The sequence below is a fragment of the Oryctolagus cuniculus genome, chromosome 5, assembly GCF_051225735.1.
Source record: "Oryctolagus cuniculus isolate XC-2025 breed Fujian yellow rabbit chromosome 5, ASM5122573v1, whole genome shotgun sequence".
Taxonomy (NCBI): Eukaryota; Metazoa; Chordata; class Mammalia; order Lagomorpha; family Leporidae; genus Oryctolagus; species Oryctolagus cuniculus.
Window position 1 is genome coordinate 162,842,363 of NC_142871.1, and position 16,681 is coordinate 162,859,043.

Sequence of the window (16,681 nt, forward strand, 5' to 3'; positions counted from 1 at the left end):
ATAAATAAATCTTTAAAAAAATTACCAGAATTCAACACTAAATTTAAAAGAAGCATCACAATACTACTAGTGTTTACACTTAAAAAAAAAAAAGGCACTTTGTAACTTATTTAAGACTTTGTTGATTTGAGAGGAGAGTTACAGAGAGAGGGGCAGACAGAGAGAAGGTCTTCTATCCACTGGTTCACTCCACAAATGGCTGAAACGGCCAGAGCTGGGCCAATCCAAAGCCAGGAGCCAGGAGCTTCCTTCAGGTCTCCCATGTGAGTGTAGGGACCCAAGCACCTGGGCCATCTTCCACTGCTTTCCTAGGCCATACACAGAGAGCTGGATCAGAAGACAAACAGCTGAGACTCGAACCAGAGCCCCTATGGGATGCCGGTGCCACAGGTGGAGGCTTGGCCTGCTACACCAAAGTATTGGCCCCTACAGTGCCTTGTCTTTATAACAAAATTCCTACAAGCTAGGTAGACTAGCACTACCTCTATTTCACAGCTGGCAGATTGAGTCTGAGAGACAAAATCTTTGGACTTTTTTTCAGATATTAGAACATTTGCATATCCATAACGAGACGTTGTGGGGATGGGACCCAAGTCTAAACATGAAATTAATTTATGTTTCAAATATACCCAATACACATAACCTCAAGGTTACTTTATACAGTATTTTGACTGTAATCTGTCATGCGGGGTCAGGTAGAAATTTTCTACTTTGGTATCATGTTGGTGGCTTGAAAAGTTTTAGATTTTGCAGCATTCTGAGTCTTTGATTTAGGGATACTCAACATATAAATCAAAGAACCGGGACTCACTGTTCACCCAAAAGGTTTGAGGGCTTGCCATTTGGCATAATGGTTAAGAAAACACTTGGGGGGCTGGCGTTGTGGCACAGTAGGTTAAACATCCACCAACAGCATTGGCATCCCATATGGGCACTGGTTTGAGTCCCAGCTGCTCTACTTCCAATCCAGCTTCCTGCTGATGGCCTGGGAAAGCAGTGGAAGATGGTGCAGGTACTTGGACCCCTGCACCTGCGTAGGAGACCCAGAGGAAGCTCCTGGCTCCTGGTTTTAGATTGGCCCAGCTCTGGCTGTTATGGCCATTTGGGGAGTGAGCCAGCGGATAGAAGACCTCCGTCTCTCTCTGTCTGTAACCCTACCTCTCAAGTAAATAAATAAATCTTTTAAAAAAAAAACCACTTGGGATCCCCATGTCCCATTTCATAGGGCTTGGGTTCGAGTCCTGGCTCCTGTTCTGTTCCAGCCTCCTGCTAACGTGCACCCTGGGAGGCAGCAGGTGGTAGCTCAAGTTCTTGTATCCCCACGACCCATGTAGAAGACCTGGACTGAGTTCCTGGCTCCAGCTTGGCTTTCGGGTCAGCGACCCAGTGAGCGGTAGCTCTCTGTCTCTCTGCCTTTCAAGTTTTCCCCAATGACTTCCTCCTGCCATTTGAAATTATTGACAAACATGACCTGGGACGCATGAAATTAATTTCTCTTTTGGCAAATATTTGCAAGGCCAGTGACACATCCAAGTTAAAAATTTCAGATGTCTCAGAGGGGAAACACCCACTTGTTCCTGCTTCCACGACTGCTCAGTCAGAGGGACTTCTACTATCTTCTCCAAGTATAAACAGTAGGAGCAGCTCAAAGGAGTTTACTCAGCTGCCTTGTCGAGTCTCACTAGGACCTGCTCCGTTTCAAGCTCTCTCCCACATGGCCATGTCACACACCCTGCTGACAAATTACCCCCCCCCCCCCATGACAGAGGCAGCACCTGGGAGCAGGGAGACCAAGCAAAGAGCAAAGAGGGGATTGCAAGCCCGGCGCTTTGAAGTTCAGATGTGCAACACCATAAATTCTCCGTTTGGGGGGGTCACAGAAGATCCTTATCCAGAAACAACACAGACAGCATCAACTGTGGGAGAGCAGCCGGCCCTGGAGGAAGCCCAGGACACACGTGTGTCAGAGGGGCAGCCTGGCCCGCGCTCTCTAGAATCCAGACTCACATGGGAGTTAAGTGGGGGCAAGCAGAACTGAATCATAACCCAGGCTCTTAGCCACTCCATGTTTAGAAAGGGGAATTGAGGGGCCGGTGATGTGGTGCGGTGGGTTAAGGCACTGTTGCGACACCAGCATCCTGCGTTAGCGTGCCAGCTTGTGTCCTGGCTGCTCCACTTCCTCTTCTGCTCCCTACGAACGTCCCTGGAAAGCAGTGAGTGATTACTCAAGTACATGGGCCCTGCCACTCCTGCGGGAGACCTGGGGGAGCTCCTGGTTCTTGGTTTCAGTCTGGCCCAGCCCTGGCTGCTGCTGCTGCTGCCATTTAGGGGGTAAAGTACCAAATGGACAATCTCTCTGTTTCTCTCCCTCTTGCTCTGTCATTCTACCTTTCAAATAAATTTTAAAATGTTTATAAAAATACAAAGTTGAGTCAAGAAATAGAGTTCAGGCTAAAAAATATGGAGAAAGGAGGCTTAATATGAGATCAGAGATCAAAATCTACTGCACGGAGGTGCCGAAGCCAGCTGGGGATGTAGGAAATACCTTGATCTACACGGGGCGGACCCAGGGTCAGAAATCCCAAGAGGGCTTCACTCACAAGGGTCAGGGCAGGGGCGAGAGGTGTGTGCAGGAAGGCACCTGGGATGGTCGGTGCTGGCTTCGGAGGTCACAGTTCAGGGAAGCCCAGTGCCCCTCTCAATCCTGGCCTCGTCCCCCTCCCGACGAGAACCCTCTGCAAGTGCAGTGCAGGGCAGCACAGAAGGGCTGCCGAGGAAGCAATCTGTGTCCCTGGGGTTCAGTGCTGGAAATCTGGTCCCCAGCACTACAGTGCCGAGAGCAGAGGGCTTTAAGGAGTGACACGCTGTTGCCATGCCACCACGCTGATTGATGGGCAAGTCCCGCCCCCTGCCTCTGCTATCTCTGTTCACACTCTGCCCTCTGCTGTGGATGCAGCCAGAAGGCCCTCACCGGGTGCAGCCCCTTGACCTTGGCATTCCCGGCCTCCACATCTGTGGGCCAATCCATTTCCTCAATTCTTATCAATGTCCCAGTCTCAGGCCTCCTGTTACAGCAGCGCCGAAGGAACCAAGTACACGCGTTCACGCAGCCAGGGGGAGGAACTTTACCAGGGAACTCAGCTTTAAGGCCCAGCTTTGCTCGCTCACCCCCAAGGCTCCCTCTGACCAGGTATTCAGAGAGACACTATTTATGGCAAATCACACAGACACTGCTCTGACCAACATGTCTCTGCTCCTCTTCAGGAACACACGGCCTTCTTCGCCAAGTCACTCTGTCCAAGCGCAGCCCCAGATAGGCATCTGTGCTGGCCCTGTGGAGCAGTGGGTCAAAATGTCCCTTGTGATGCTGGCATCCCGAGGGGCGCACTGGCTCAAGTGCCACCTGTTCCACGGCCGATCCGGCTCCCTCCTAATGCAGCAAAGATGGCCGGGATGCCTGGGCCCCTGCCACCTATGTGGGAGATCCCGACGGAGTTCCAGGCTCCTGCCTTCAGCCTGGCCTAGCCCTGGCCATTGCAGTCGTTTGGAGGTGCACCAATGGATGGAAGACTGAGCGATCAATCAATCGATCCCTCTCTCTCCTTCTCTCCCTCTCTCCTTCCTTCTCTGTAACTCTGCCTTTCAAAGAAATAAATCTCTAAAGAAATATAATGCATCTCATATTGTCATGTAAAAGATAAGAGTTCCCAGCCAGCACCATGGCTCAATAGGCTAATCCTCTGCCTGCGGCGCCGGCACACCAGGTTCTAGTCCTGGTTGGGGCGCCAGATTCTGTCCCGGTTGCCCCTCTTCTAGGCCAGCTCTCCGCTGTGGCTCGGGAGTGCAGTGGAGGATGGCCCAAGTGCTTGGGCCCTGCACCCCATGGGAGACCAGGAGAAGCACCTGGCTCCTGCCTTCAGATCAACACAGTGCACTGGCCGTGGTAGCCATTGGAGGGTGAACCAACGGCAAAGGAAGACCTTCCTCTCTGTCTCTCTCTCTCTCTCACTGTCCACTCTGCCTGTTAAAAAAAAAAAAAAAAAAGATAAGAGTTCCCTTCTGGACTCACTTTGGCGTAGATAAGACAGTGTATGTGGCATCCACACACATTTCAGATGAGACTGTGAAAGCAATGTGAAACAGAGCGGGAGACGACTTTGACTGCATTTTCTGGCTGTTCTGCTCTCCACCGACTCGCAGAGCCCTGAGCTTGATGGAAACGCTTCCCACCTCCTCAGCGCCACCCCAGCTCTCAGGCAGGACTTCTTCATGTTGTGATCACGCCGGGCAAGTGAAGCTCTTGACAATGACTAAGGTTAACCAGAGATTTCTAGACATTCTCAGCAACGCACCCTGGCACTCAAGTTGGCTGAACAGAAGGCTCCTGACCATGGCTGGTGGAATTGGCACTAGGGCCAGGTTACCCTGTGTAGTCCCTCACATCACACAGCCTCCAAGGCACCTGCCCAAGTGAGTGTATTACACCCTGCTGAGACCAGGGCAAAACCTGGGGGGTTCTTGTCTCACTCACCCTCAGAGAGGAACCGGAGGTGCCTGAGCTCCTGGAGGCCGGCTCTGACCCCTTCTCCCAAGCCACCTCCTTTAAGGCCCCACGGCCTTGGCTGGTGTTTAACTACATCTAATCCTAACCATTTTTACTAAAAAACTCTTCAACAGCATGCGATGTATGCATTCGAGACAAACAGATGTAGGAAATGCTTGGTAAGATGTCTCTGGGGTTGGGGCGGGCACTGTGGCATAGTGGGTAAGGTCATCACCTGCAGTGCTGGTTCGAGTCTCGGCTGTTCCACTTCCTATCTAGCTCTCCGCTATGGCCTGGGAAATCAGTGGAAGATGGCCCAAGTGCTTGGGCCCCTGCACCCATGTGGGAGACTGGGAAGAAACTCCTAGCTCCTGGCTTTGGATCAGCTCTGCTCTGGCCATTGTGGCCACTTGTTGGGGAGTGAACCAGCGGATGGAAGACCTCTCCCCATCTCCTTCAAATAAATAGATTTTTTAAAGGTGCCTCTGGGGTCTTGTTTATTTCGTTGCAACACATTCCTTTGTCATTTCAGTGTCTGCGTCAGTTAAGACACAGAACAACATCCACATATAGATAAACTGACTTTATGCAAGGCGACAACCTGATTTTCAAAGAGCATGAAGGTAAAAACAGCCAATCATCTTAAAGAGAGTCAAGCCCTGGCTTTGTACTTTCTCCTTACATAAGGTACAGGATTGGCTGAAAATTTTACCACTAACAAGACAGAAAAGAAACAGGACAGCTGAAAATACAATACTACAGAGGCCGGTGCTGTGGCACAGTAGGTAAAGACACCACCTGTGGCACCAGCATCCCATATGGGTGCCAGTTCATGTCCTGGCTGCTCCACTTCTGATCTGCTCCCTGCTAATGGCCTGGGAAAAGCAGAAGATGGCCCAAGTGTTTGGGCCCCTGCCACCCACATGGGAGACCTGGAAGAAGCTCCTGGCTTTGGCCTGGCCCAGTGCTGGCTGTTGTGGCCATCTGGGGAGTCAAACAGCACATGCAAGAGCTTTTTCTCTGTCTCTCCTTCTAACTCTGCCTTTCAAATACATTTTTTTTTTAAAAAAAGAAAGAAAATAGAACACTACAAACCAGACTATGCTAACAAGGTACACACATGCATGCACACACACACACACACACACGTAACAAGGATGAGTGAACGTTATTATTATATAATTGGCTCAGCCACTTGATGTTATCCACTTTTCATTCCAAACTCTATAAAGAGATTTTTATATCATAAGGGCACCTGGACACCCTAGGGGCTGCTTAACAAACCATCATACATCACTTGGCTATCACAGTTTTGGCCTGTTTTGTAGATTTCAGGTTGAAAGTCATCTGCTCCCAGCCCTCTTGCTCCTCTCCCCATCACAGCAACCCAAATGCAGACAGTTCCACAAGTCAATCTTTGTCTCGTAGATCGGCGTCCCTCTCAGGGACTGATCTATTCAGGCTGATCATCAGAATCGCAGCTCAGAGCAGCAGAAAGGCACAGTGGCTTGGCAAACTTGCTTCTGCATGTCCAATGCAGGGAGAGAGGCCGGGAGGGATAATTACTTTGCACAAGCTCATGGCTACCCAGCCTATCTTCCTTGGTCGCATACACTGGAGCATATTTAAAAACCGACTGAGCGAGCAGCTCTACAAGCATTTAAACGTGTTACATCCAAGTCTCGCATGTCCTAGTTCCTACCACCAGACCTACATTTCCACATCTGCATCCAATATGGAGAAATGAAACAGTAAAAACACTGCTTATTTGTGAAGTAAAGGAAAAAAAGATGTTTTATAAAAATGATCTTAACCACTAGTATGGCATGCCTCCTGCCAAGCTGGACATCCCAGATCAGAGGTCCAGGCACCTGAGCCGTCTGCATCTAGAAATGAATAATTCATTTAATTTCCAGAGAAAGTAAAAAACTTACTTTCTTTTCAAAGTTTAGCAAGTGGATAAATACTTGCCTATCACCCCAACTCCTCCCTGCCATCAAATATCTTAATGTTCTTTTACATACAATTAAAAAAATCTGTATTATTTAAAAGGCAGAGAGAGAGACAGACAGACAGACAGACACTCCCCAAGTGGCTATGGCTGGGCCAGGCCAAAGCCAGGAGCCTGGAGCTCCATCTGAATCTCCCACATGGGTGGCAGGGACCCAAGCACTCAGACCATCATCTGTTGCTTTCCCAAGAACATTAGCAGGGAGCTGGATGGGAAGTGGAGCAGCCCGGACTCAAACTGGAACTCATATGGGATGCCGGTGTCACAGGCAGTGGCTTAACCCACTGCACTACAATGCTGGCCCCCACGAGTACGTACAACTTTTTATAACTTTAACTCTTCTCTGAAACATTTTCATCTACACTCTGCCTTAAAATGAACCCAGATGGGGACAGGCATTTGGCACAGCTATTAAGTGGCCACTTGGGCCACCTGCAGCTACGGTGGAGCTTCTGGTGTGTGTGTCCTGGCTCTTCTGCTCCCAGTCCAGCTCTCTGCACCCTGGGAGGCTGCAGAGGATGGCTCACACGGTGGGGTCCCTGCACCCACATGGGAGTCCTGAACGGAGTTCTGGGCTCCTTGCTTTGGCCTCGTGTACCACTGGCTGTTGTGGGCAGTGAGGATGCCAATGAAAGGACTCTGTGACTGCCTTTCAAATAAAGTAAAACTATATATGTATATATATTTGAAAAAAGAACACAGACACAGATAGGCTAAGGAATGAGGTTTGGGCACCTCCGAGTCTTTTAAACATCTCAGGGACAGCCTTCTTGGTAGAAGGCACACGAACCTGACTGGGGAGGTGAAGCTAGTTAGTTACGTAAGAGGAGCTGTGGGTTGGCTGATCTCTTTCTGGGACAAAGGAACCAGTGCTGGGAAGCTCCCCTTGCCTGAGCGAGTCGAAGCTCATCAAGTCAGCAGGTGGAGTCCCGGAGGACCAAACTCTGAAAGCCACGCAAAGTGAAACAGGTGTGGCTGGCAAAGGGATCAAGGGTTTTGATTTCCCTCCAGCCAAACCAGAATAGCCTCCTAGCCTGGCTTTCTCCAACGTGACCTTCTCTTCAGAAAAGCAACCCGTCTCGGGTATCTAAGAAGACTGGACTTCCATCCGCAGTTCAGCAGGCAGCACTGTAACTCCAAACAGATGCACACAGCCGTCAGAAGCCTCTCCCCCGCTTTTTTTTTTCTTTTTAAAGAAACTGTTCTAGATCCTGGAACTGCATCAACTACGGGGCCCAGGTCTTGTCTTGTTTCCAGAATGCACCATTTGTTTATTGAATCAAATCTCAACATTTGTGGAGATTTGTTAAAGAGACTTAGAGATGAAAATACTAAAAAAAAAAAAATTCTATCCTTCAGAGATGTATACTTCTGGCTAACACTTTTACCAAGAATAACAACAACAAAAAATGGATTAACAACAACAAAACAATCCAAATGAACAAACCCATCAGAAATCATCTACAGCAAGCAAGCCAGACAACACCTGATAGGTGGAGCCATCAGAGGGAGGAGAAATGCATTGAGATGAGCCTGGTATGTGTGTTGCCGTCTCACTTCAGGACATGCGTGAGTTCCTGGCATGAGGCATAGATAATGAACCTGCCGAGAGCTTAGCACAATGCCACCGGGCGAGGGTAAAGATTGGCGATCAAGCAGCGAGGTATGAGGAGTTGAAGCCCTGGAGGAGAGAGGCACCTGGTGGAGTGAGCTCATGGGAGGCTGGGTTCACTTCTGGGCAGTCCCTCTCCTCTTCCGTTCCCAACTGCTCTGAACACCAGTATTTTCATTAGAGCTATTGGCCAAATATTAAGCAGTGTATTCATGGGATAAGAAGCCGAGAAAACAAGCAGAAAGTGTTGAGCAGCTTAAAAACAAAGCAGATTTTTTGGCAGTCTCACCAGGTGAGGTGGTTAAAATTTCGAGTTCACAGTCCGCCGTGGAAGAGGACCTCTGGTAAGCATCTCAGAGCCTCAGCTGAAGCCCCTGAGGAATCAGCTCTCCCAGAAAGGGAAAGCCACACGCAGATGAGTCGTCACCAAGCCTGGAACCCAGCCTCAGCCGGAACGAGACAAACAAGATGACTTGCACATATCTTATCTGCCTTTCAGAAGAACATTAAAGCCAGTCTAGACAGAGATAACAGTATCTAGAAATTACTTAAGTACTGTGCAGTTTACCAAAAATGCCAGGAAACAAATGCCAGGAGATAAAACCAAATGAGGAAAAATCAAGGGAACAAAGAGATAATGAAAACAGGCCCTTAGGTGTCAGAAACAGGTTGAGCATCCCTACTCTGCACTGAAACTACAAAATGCTCTCTCATTTCAGACATTTTGGATTTTTGGACTAAGGACGCTTAGCAGTAAAGTCTATGGAGATATTCCAAAAGCCAAAAAAACTCAAACTGAAACACTTCTGGTTCCAAGCATTTCAGATAAGGGATACTCAGTCTGAAGCAGAATTATCAGACGTGGTTTGGAAGTCCAGCTATTTATTTATTTATTTATGACAGGCAGAGTGGACAGTGAGAGAGAGAGACAGAGAGAAAGGTCTTCCTTTGCCATTGGTTCACCCTCCAATGGCCGCCGCGGCCGGCGCACTGCGGCCGGCGCACCGCGCTGATCCGATGGCAGGAGCCAGGAGCCAGGTGCTTTTCCTGGTCTCCCATGGGGTGCAGGGCCCAAGTACCTGGGCCATTCTCCACTGCACTCCCTGGCCACAGCAGAGAGCTGGCCTGGAAGAGGGGCAACCGGGACAGAATCCGGTGCCCCGACCGGGACTAGAACCCGGTGTGCCAGTGCCGCTAGGCAGAGGATTAGCCTAGTGAGCCGCGGCGCCGGCCGGAAGTCCAGCTATTTATAAAAAGGATAATACATATAAACTGTACCTGTTCCCAGGATGTGATGTGGTTTAACATTTGAAAATCATTTAATGTGGTCAGACCACATTAACACTAATAAAGGAGAAAAGCCACATGAACATTCTGAAAGATTCAGAAAAAAATTCAATAAAATTCCACATGAATTTCTAATTTTTAAAATAATTAGAAAAGTAGGACTAGAGGGAAGTTTATTCTAATAAAAAAACATTCGCAGCAATCATTATCCTTAATGGTGAGGTAGTCAATCTTCTCCCCGGGACTAGAAATCTGAAATGGTTTCAACATCATACCGGACATCCTAACCAGTACCATATAACAAGGAAAAGAAAAAAAAAGTAATAACTAGGAACCAAGAAATAAAACTGATATTCATAGATGATGTGATTATATCATATCTAGAACTTCTGTTAGAATTAACATGTAAGCTTGCAAGGTTGCTGAATACAAGAGCAATGTAAAAAAAACTGCATTTCTGAAATTGAGCAAAAAAAATAGATATTGAACATATTTAAAAATGGATACCATTTACAACAAAATCAAAATCTCAATACTGAAAACTGATCTAATAAAAGAGTTCAAGACACACAAAAATATGTATTAAATAGATGCCATATCCTTACATTGGAACCATCAATATTGGTAAGATGTAAATTTTTCCCAAATTGCTCTCTAGATTTAGAAGCCCAGAAAGTTTTTGTTGTCATTGGTGGTGGTTTTGGCAGTTTTTGTGTTTTATGGAAACTGATGGGCTATTTTTACAATTAAATGGGAATGCAAAGGGCTATTTGTAGCCAAGAAAGTTTCAAGAACACATTCGAGAAACTTACACACCAGATACCAAGCCTTGTTACAAAATAAAGGAACTAAGACAGTGCAGTCAGTGTTAGTGCAAGAAGAGAAATCAACCAAAGGAACAGAATAAAGATCTCACCCATACATGGCCATCTAATTTAGAATAAAGGTGCTACTGACGTATATGGAAAAATTATTTTCAATAAATGGTTATTGTATCAACAAGGTTCTTTTTACAGAGTTAGCAGATCTATTCTACTTCAGTGGCTCTTTTATGGTTTTAAAAATCTACTTGTTAGCTCATTCTGCTGGTCTCAGCTCTTCTGCATTCTGTATAAACTCTTGGACATCTCTCAAACGTGTCCACACCTGAACACTTCTCCCCTTCCCTCCCTCAACTCCCTCCTGAATTCTCTATTTCTGTGATTGGTTTGGGGCAGAAAATCAAACCCAATATTCTGGAAAAATGTGTTTTCTTTGCCATTCAACGATTACCTTCTCTCTGGAGATAATTATATTCCATTTGTAAAGTAGGTCAGAATTTGTGAATTTTGTCAAAAATTGCATCGATAATTCAGCCCGGAATCCATCCTGGGGTCTGCAGGAGCATGACTTGTGGACTGGCCAAGGAAATGTTTTCCACAGTTTTGAAAACTCCAAAGCAGTGTTGCTTTGTTTCCTTGATTCTAACACGCCTTTCTTCACATCTTAAAAATTCTGAAGTTAGGATGAAACATGTGAACCAAACTTCAAAAACAGACGGACACATTTTTAAAATCGTGCTTGCTTCCCAGTAGGGGAATAAGTGGTGATATTGCTTAAATTATTGGTAGTTCATTCTCACTTGTTTCACTTTAAATGTCTTCTCAAAGTCTTTACCATGATAGTACATGGAAAAGAAAAGCTATATACATAGAAGACAGTCCACTGCTGCCAAGCAAGGCAACTGCCCAGAGTAGGAAATAGAATTTCAGGGGCTGGCGCTGTGGCACAGAGAGTTAAGCTGCTTTCCGTGGTGCCAGCATCCCATATGGGCGCTGGTTTGAGTCCTGGCTACTCCACTTCTGATCCAGCTCCCTCTAAGGTGCTTGGGAAAACAGTGGAAGATTGTCCAAGTGCTTGGGCCCCTGCCACTTATGTGGGACACCCGAATGAAGCTCCTGGATCCAGTCTGGTCCACCCTGGCTGATGTAGCCATTTGAGGAATGAACCAGTAGATAGAAGATTCTCTCTGTAACTCTGAGTTTCAAATAAATAAATAAATAAATCTTTTTTTTTTTTTAAATAGCATTTCAAAGCTAGCAGAGGCAAGTATGGCCAATTTGTGTATCAAACAGAACCCTGCCTCAGATTTAGAACATGACTTTCTTTTAACATTTCTGGTTGCCTTTTAAGACAAAAAAAGCCAAGCACCTTGAGTTCTAGGTATACAAAATTCAATTAAGAATAGTAAAAGTATGCCTTAAGTATGAAGTGTAGATGAACATGATATTCACAAAGGCCTCAAACTTAACTGTTGGGCTAAAGGTGCCATAGAAACCGAGATCATGAGTAGGCGTCATGAGAAGCAGTACTACTACTATGCCTGAGTATGAAAGGCCAAGCGTGAAGACTGCAGAGCATACGTGTAGTACTAAAGAAGACAGTAGAGGAGTAAATGCACAAAAGTGAGAAACTACAAATGCTTTTGTGTCAGTCTATTCCAGTCTTTTCCCACTCCCTGCTCTTCTAAAAAGCTGACAATAGGTCAGTGGTTGATGGGGAGATCAACAAAGGTTAGCAAAGGTTTTTTTGTAGGGAGGCCTTGAAAGTCCAAGCACTGGTGAATTCCAACAGGCATGTACCCTAACCGCCAAGAAATGAAGCATCCTTGGCATGCCGATGTCAAGACTCAAGAAAAGGAGATGTGGAGGCAAGCCCTGGGCTTAGTGCCTGCCTCTCCCAGCACTTCACTTTCTCCCTTGGGACTGTCCCAGTGTCAGTGGGAGGCTTTTGGGGAGCCTGGCTGACAACAATGTAGGCATTATTCGGCCTCAACATGAATCATATGTGCCACGGTGCACTCTCTCCAAGGTGAATGTGACTGCTCTAACAGGGCCTGTAAACACAACATACACACGATCTATACCAGCGCCATCATAGGACATAGTGATTTATAACCCAAGTAGGAGTACGAGGCTGATCTTAAACAATCATCACACACTATCAAAGAGTAAATTTAACAAAATAAATAAAAGGCAAGTGGTAGCTTTGGGATCCGCAAGGAGGGAAAGCCTGTACTTCCGGGAATGGAGAGTCCCTACCTGTACTTCCGGGGAAGAGAAGTCCTTGTCAAGGTCCCTGTGGGTGCGTAAAGGTCAACCAGTGAGGATCAGACCCGCCTCAACCTTTAACCCCCATGCCCTGAATCTATAAAAGGAGCTCTCCCAAGCTCTGACGCGTGACTTTCCCAGCCCCCGCTCTGTTGCTCTGTTGGGACCGGGGACCCGGGAGCAGAACCCCAATAAAAGCCTGTGAATTAATTGATTCATCTGCCTGGGAAGATTTGTTATGCGCCGGACACCTTGCAGATGGTGCCGAAACCCAGGAGCTGAGGTTTAGAGCCTCCCCTTTCTGGGTTCGAGGCCCCCTTGCTCCTTGAACCTGTCTGGTGCCCCAGGCTGACTATGGACCACGCTCGACCAACTGTAAGTAACTCCTCCCTTGCTCTCCCTCCCTCCTCTGGTTGGGCCAGTCTCTGCGATCTCTGGCTAGCTCTCCGTCCAGACAGAGACCTCCAAATTGTGCGCACATGGGCTCTGTCCTCCACTGTTTAGCCTCCCAGCGGCTGTGGAGGTGTCCCACCGCTGGCCTGGCCCCGTAGAGGACTGACCTCTAATCCATCTGCTGAAGTCCAGGACAGGGGATGCCTTGACCAAATTTCAGTAGATCTGGACTACCAGGGAGACCATGGGATCTGGCCAATCCTGAGGGTGGGGTTCAAAATGCACCCTGGCCTGCCTCCTAAAGAACTTGAAGAAACTGGGACTGGTAAATGCCTAATCTTCTACTCCACCCAGGCATGGCATAATTACCTTGAGAATTTCTGCCGCAGGGAGAGAAAATGGTCAGAGGTCCCCTATGTCCAGGCTTTCTGAGACCTCTGCTCCCGTCCTACTCCCTTCTCCCCTTCTTTCCTCTCTGCTTGCTCCACAGCCCAGGTCTTGCTGGCCAAGATCAGGCCCCCACCTCCTAAGGTCGCCTCTTCTGTGTTACTGCCAAACTCTCTACCTTACGCCTTTTCGGACCCTCATGAGTTCCTGGGGACCCCACAGCTAGCCAGGAAACTCTGCCCCCATATTCACATTCTTTCACCCCAACTGCCATGTCCTGCCTCTCCCCAGCGCCATTGCTGGAAGCCAGGTAGCCACGTGGCCCAACCACCGGTGTCGAGCACCCCCCCCCCCCCAATCCTAATGGGATTCACTGCTCCTGCTTCCTTGGCTGCCCTCCGGCAAAAGTTTAAAAGGACCTGTTCCTGAACATGCAGCTCTCTAGCCTCCTCCTCTGGTTTCCTTTCTTTGAATCTAAGAAGATCACTACCTTTGAAAATATTGCTTTGTAATTTGCTGAACTTATTTTTGCAATTTATTTTAACAGGTTTCCGAGTAATCAGTACTCAATGAAACAGCAATGGGTAATTAGTACTTGTTTTAGATGAATGCAATTTTAATTTTAATTGAATTCAGATAGCAATATTTAATATCAGCATCCTAAGTCATTCAGGTGTAACTGCTAATTTAAATTGGGTAAAGGCAAATGAGATAATGTGTCTAAATGTAAACTTTTGTGTACTCAGCATGTTATATTCTATAAAAATTTTTGGGTTAGTTTATAAACTGTCTATGAAAAGAGTTCAACATTGCTTGGAGTAACTCAGGCTGAAATTTGATGTGTTACCTTAATCTTAATCTGAGATTTTTAACAGATTATTTCAAAACATAAAGCAAGGAAATTGGCAGATGGAAAACATCACAAGTACAGAAAAGTACATTTGGTAAGGAAGCTTAAAGGGAAAGAGTTATTTTGAATAAAGAAAGGACAAGGTTTTTAAGATTGACTTCATCCTGATGGTTAGTTTACTCTAGACTGGAATGAAAATGATGGAATGTTTCAAGTAAGTTGAAGAGGGTGTGTGGAAGTCACAGAAGGTTACAGAAGAAATCTTGGATCTTAATGAGAAAGCCACAGAGGCCTAAAGAATTAAATGTTCTGTAAAATCCTACAGGTGCTTTCAAAAATGCTATGTGAAGTAAGCAAGTGATGAGTTTATAATTTTAAACATGGCAACTGAAAATCTTTTGTCATCCACAGTTTTATATATCAGATTTACTGCTCATAAAAGTAAAGTGTTGTTGGTTTTGTGCTTAGCTGTCCTCCTATAGGTTCTGATGGACTTTTTCCAGCCACATCTATTGTATTCAGTATTTTGGGATGGCACTGTAAACAGATGAAGCCAATAATGTATTATAGGTTCCAACTGAGAGAAAGCATGGTTAACTGAGGTTACTAAGAGCAGAAAGTAATTTGAATCAATTGGTAAATTAAAAAACAGTGAAAGTTTTAAAAAGCTAGTATTGAAACTGCTATATTTGTTATCCAATGATTGAAACTGCTTTCTAAATTTTCATTTGATATTGCTATTGTCAGTAAGTGATCTGGGACTTGAGCACCCCCTTGACTTGCATCCTCTGGTCTGCTTTAACAAAAACCAGGAGGAAAAGAAAGCTAGGCATCAGAAGCAATGGGTGGCAGGCCTATTAATGGCTGTTCTGTACAGTGATCTTCCCTCAAGGAGACCCAACAGGCCAGTCCACTGCAGTGGCTTTCAGTGTGGTAAGCCTGGGCTTCAGCAGAAATCAGCTTGTGAAGAGCCCTGGCAGCTCTGCCAGCCAAGAGCTGGATCACTGGGAATGGACCTGCTCTGGAGCCGAAGGACACCCAGGTCAGAGCCACAGACCTTATTGGCTCTAAGCTGAAGAGCTCTTCACTTGGCCCAGTTTCCAGGGTGACCATCGCAGCTGAGGGGACGGCCGGGTGGGGTCAGCAATATTACAGGCAGAACTGCAGGTTTCCTGTTGGAGATGCCACCTGCCTTTGCCTGGCCAGCTCTCCTCCAAGACCAGCTGGGTGATGGAGGTCAACAGGGTGTCTTCCCCAGGGGGGTTCACACCTCCCTTAGGATGTACCCTATGTGAAGATAGGTAAGTCTGGGCCTCATAACTTATAAGGTCTAAAACCCACCAGATTATTATCAGGCCCCTTCTGTCAGGTTCTATTTGCCTCTCAATCAGCAAACTTAGTTGTGGCTTAGACAGCACCTTTCTTGAGTCCTCTAATAATGACTCTGACCCTGTCTAGCCCACTTGGGTCTCACGTACCGGACACCTTGCAGCAAGGGCATCCTGGACTACTCAGACTTAACAATGCAAACTGTTGAGTTACTGACCTCACCTGGGTAGATGGTGGCTTCGGATCTGTTCATGACTTAAGGGATTTTTTTAAAGGTCTATTTATTTGAAAGGCAGAGTTAGAGAAAAGGGATGGGGGAGAGAGAGGGGGTGAGGGGGAGACACACACACACACACACACACACACATACACACACACACAGAATCTTCCATCCATTGATTCACTCCCCGAATGGCCAGGGCTGGACCAGGCCAAAGCCAGAAGCTACATCTGGGTCCCCAGCATGGGTGGCTTTGGGCCATCCTTAGGTGCTTTCCCAGGCACATTAGCAGGGAGCTGGATTGCAAGAGGAGCAGCCAGGACTTGAACCAGAGCCCAAATGGGATGCCAGCATCACAGACAGAAACTTCACCTGCTGTGCCACAGTGCCAGCTCCATGACTTACAGTATCAAGCCTTCGCCTGTTTTTAGCAAAAGCTCCAATTAGTCAAGAAGCCGTCTTCATTTATTTATTTATTTATCCTGCTTATCTGTTTCTTATCAATCAAAGAAATCCCTGTAGAGCCCACAGCAAAGGTCTGTCTTCCAAGAAGCTTTTCAGACCCAATTGGGGTCAGATTTCCTGGCTGCCTTTTATATCAGAAGCCCGGCAGAGAGCCTGACTCAGCATTTCACAACATGACTCCTGTTTTTTTTTTCTTTGGCAAGGAGACCCACTGCTTTGCAACACAAACCTTTGCTAAATTAACCCATCAAACACTACAAATGTCACTTAGGCACAGATTAGACAAATAGACCCCCTTCACAAGTCTGGGGAACCGTTCTCTGCCCAGATGCTCCAAGGCGACAGATGGGGAGATCAAACCTTTTCCAGTTCGGCCTGGAGGCCTCTGACGGGACACTGGGAGGCAGCAGGCAGCGTGGGCTCCTGGCCCACAGACAAGAGAAGGAAGTCTCCCCTGGGACAACCTGGACCCCTTCAAAAGCATGAAATCCTCCC

The 16,681-nt window shown here is 46.9% G+C and overlaps 1 protein-coding gene across 2 annotated transcripts in view; it reads right to left on the bottom strand.

The window, feature by feature from the left end:
* The window catches only part of BMP6 (bone morphogenetic protein 6), a 179,227-nt gene that overhangs the window by 23,077 nt on the left and 139,469 nt on the right, over positions 1 to 16,681 (bottom strand). The window lies entirely within an intron of this gene.